Source organism: Propithecus coquereli, unplaced genomic scaffold (genome assembly GCF_000956105.1).
Source record: "Propithecus coquereli isolate 6110/MARCELLA unplaced genomic scaffold, Pcoq_1.0 Scaffold944, whole genome shotgun sequence".
Taxonomy (NCBI): Eukaryota; Metazoa; Chordata; class Mammalia; order Primates; family Indriidae; genus Propithecus; species Propithecus coquereli.
In genome coordinates, this window is record NW_012155774.1 from 159194 (window position 1) to 163108 (window position 3915).

Here is a 3915-nt window from a genome sequence, read left to right on the forward strand (position 1 = left end):
CCAGACCTACTGAATTAGAATATACAGTTCTAAGATCCGCAGGTGATTTGTTTGCACATTGCCAGGGGACAATGGGGGAACCAGCCCCTTTTCTACGTTTCCCAAGCTTGAGGAATGGGGGCGAGAACTGCAGAGGCGAGAGGGTCTGCTCTGCTCTGGTCCACACCACGCTGGGAGGCTCTGCAGCGCCCACCCTGGAGAATCCCGGGAATGCCGGAGTCCAGCAACAATCATTCAAGCCTCTACATCAACCCTTGGTTTCTAGCCAGCCCCTGCATTTGAAATTTTATTTTAAAAGCATATATGTAATATGTGTGTGTTTATTTTATTTAAAAATATATGTAATACATGAGTATGACATCCAAACCACATAGAAGCATGCCCATCAAGTGACAAGCATCATCAGGCTGTCCATCCACATCCCGGAGATTCCATAGGTAACATATTGATGAATCCTTCCAGATAACCTGTACAACAGAGATGGACTTTTATTCATGCGGGTCATGCTATTTACCACATTACACTGCCTATACCGAAACAGATCCCCACAAAACATCACATTTCAGACTTCCCTCTCTATTAAGACCTGTAGATCTGTTTCATTATTTTCAATGGCTCCGCTGCATGAATATTTATGTACTGAACATTTAATTAGATTTTTAAGGGAAGCAATGCATGCACAGGATTAAAAAATCAAACGGTACAGAATGGTGAATAACGAAAAAATAAAAGTCTCTTACTTCCCCATTCTTCCCAGAGGAACCACGTTAATCACTTATTTTTGGTTTTAATTAATATACTTAATTTTTGCAACAGCTTTAGATTTATAGGAAAGTTCAGCAGATAGTACAGAGTTCCTGTATACCTCCCCCGTCCCCATATTTTTCCCCGTTATTAACATTTTGTATTAATATGGTAATTTTTTTGCAATTAATGAGCCAATATTGATACACATATTATTAACTAAAGTCCATAGTTTGCATTAAGCTCACTCTTGATGATGTACAGTTCCGTGGGCTTTGACGAATGTATAATGTCATGCATCTGCCTCTACAGTATCATACAGGACAGTCTTACTGCCCTAACACTCTGCTGCAACTACCCAGTGGTTCCCATTGTTTTAAATAATATACTTAGACCTCTTTTTATTAGTTCATTAACTCTAGGTTGCATTTATTGACTCCCGATAATGACAGAAGGGGACACTATTGCATTATCCTTTCCACCTCCCAATTCTTGTCAGGTACGTGGCCATTTCATTCATTCATTCAACAATTGCTTACGGAGGGCCCACTGTGAACTGGGCAACAGTCTGGCTGCTGGAGCCACAGGGGCGAAGAAAACAGTTAACACTCCCCGCTGGCATGGAGCCTACATTCTAGCAGAGGAGATAAACCATAAATAAGAGCGATATGGAGTCGTGGATGCTAACACACGCTATAGAGAAAGCCAAGCAGGAGGGGATATGGTGTGTGTGTGTGTCTGAGTCCGTGGGGAGGGGATCGTGGCTGTGAACAGGATGTTGGGGGAAGACGTCGCTGAGAAGGTAATATCTGAACAAAGAGCTGAGCGAGGTGAAGAAATGAACCACAGGGTGATCCTGGGGAGAATGTTCTAGACAGTGAGAAGAGAAAGTGCACAGCCCCTGAGGAAGGAGGTTTGTCGGATGGGCCTGGCAGGCAGCGTCGCTGACTTTGGCTTTACTCAGAGCGAGATGAGAAGGCTCTGGTGGATTTGGAGCAAAGGAGTGACATCATCTTCAGTTTTAAAATTTCTGCGGTGTTAATATACATTCTATTTTGTTAATAAAATTATCATCAATGCTTTAGATTGAGTCTAACAATTTATGACCACTAAACAGAGTTCATGGGACTGAGCGAGTATTGTAGGAAACAGAAGCTATGTTACTTTTGCATCTCTCTGGGTCCCATTCTTGCCTCTGGCCCACCTTATTCCCATCTTTCTTTCCACCTTGTCCTGGGTAGCCCCTAGAATGGGTCCTCCTCCCCCCGGTGGGCTCCCTGCTCCCGGTCCAATGTGAGGTGGCTCAGACCGAGCTGGAGCCATGTCCAGCATACTACTTCCTGGGGCTGTTTTGTAATCTGGCCTGTTCCAGCTGGACTCAGATCGACTGACCGTGCAGATCAGCTGCCCTTTGGGGCGGGCAGAGGAGCAGCCAGCTCTGGGCTGCTACCAGGGGGACATTCTGTCCATCAATGGAGTCAACAAGTCATTAAGAGTTGAGTGAGTATCTGTGGGGCCCCACATTGCCTCGGCGAGTGCCCCGGAAGGCTGAGTGAGAGCTTCTGTTCCCTGGGGAGGTGCGGGGACACCCTACCAGGGAGGGAGCACCAGCGCCAGCCCCCTCTGCACCCTGCTCCCCCCGGCTCTTGAATGCTTCTTTATTCTTCTCATGGCCCAAATAATCCAACCTGGGCCTGAGCCTCTCCCAGATGGGGCTACCAGGAAAGATGCCAATTCCGGGGAAAGATTCGGAATGAGTCATCTCCCCTAGTCCCAGGTCATGAGACTGGAAGACAGGACTCCAGGTTTCCAGGACCTACCCAGGCCACTAGGAAGGAGTGGTGTTGGGAACTGGGTGTTTAATTGGTGAAGACCCTTCCGGCAGTAGAGCATGCCCTGCTGAATTCCCTCCTACGGCCCCCTCTTCGCCTACGCACTCTTGCCATCCATAGTTCATTCCTTTTTTGCCCTTCTCCTGTGTCTAAAAGCCTGGCATGCCTCCACTCAGTGAGCCGAAGAGAAAAAAGTGGGTGGCTGGGTCATTTCTAAAGGGAACTGTTTATATCCAGATGCTTTCGTAGAGGCATTGTTGATATCATCAAAAGATCCTGGGCCCTGTTAGCTACCACACATTCTCATCCTGGCTTTGCCATTTACAAAGCTGTGTGACCTCATTTTGGTTGCTTGACCTCTCTGAGTCTTGTTTTTCTCAATAATACCTATCTGTCATAAGAATCTGAAACGTGAGAGGGCCGTGAAAACTTCAAAAGTGCATACAATTGTGAATTAACCTGGAAGTGGAGAGAGCATGAGCGAGTCCCAGGCCCAGTGGGGGCAGCGGGGAACTGATTAAACAGAGTTAGGGGCAGAGCCTGGTCTAGAGCCTGGTTTCCTCAGGGAGAGAAGTTTGGATCATGGCAGGACTGGCCAGGTTGGTGCCCTCCGGACACTCCTATGGAGGGGTGGGGAAGAGGAGCCACGGGAGGGCATGACTGGCAGACAGGCTGAGACCTTGGAGGTGCCTCAGGCAGGGCAGTGGCCACCTCCAGCTGCCTCTACCGCTGCCCCCTGGGGCTCAGGACACACCTGTCTTGTTTGTCTTTCTTCTCTTATGGCACTGTCTACCGCTCTCCTGGAGGGGCGTTCCGGGAGTTAAGAGCTGTCCGGTGAGTGTGCATATGGACTATGGATGGGAACTGACAGCTCCGGTCCCTGTCCCCTGACTCGCGGGCTGGTGCAGGGGAGGAAGGCACCCTTCCCCACAACTGGGCCATCCCTGTGGCCGTTAGGTTATGCTCATCGGGCAGGAGGCAGGAAACACAAAGCATCCGTACAGAGAGGTCTTATTACTGTCATTATTACGTATCATTATTCCCATAATAATCTATTATTAACATGTGGATGAATAGGCCTTTAAGAACAATAGGCTTGGAGGAGCTGACCAAAATGGGGCAGAATGGGACCTAGGAGAGCCATCTTCCAGTGTCTGGCCTAGTGTCAGGGTCCCTATCCTTCTCTAAAGAGAATAAAACTGGGGAAAGGGAAGGAATAACGCCCCCCCAGCCCCCGCAAGCAGTGCCATCCAGGAGATGCGCCCTCCCTTTCCTCCCCCTCTGCTCCCCCTTGGTCCAAGGCCTGGGGGAGCTGTGCTTCGGGGAGGCGGCGGCCGGC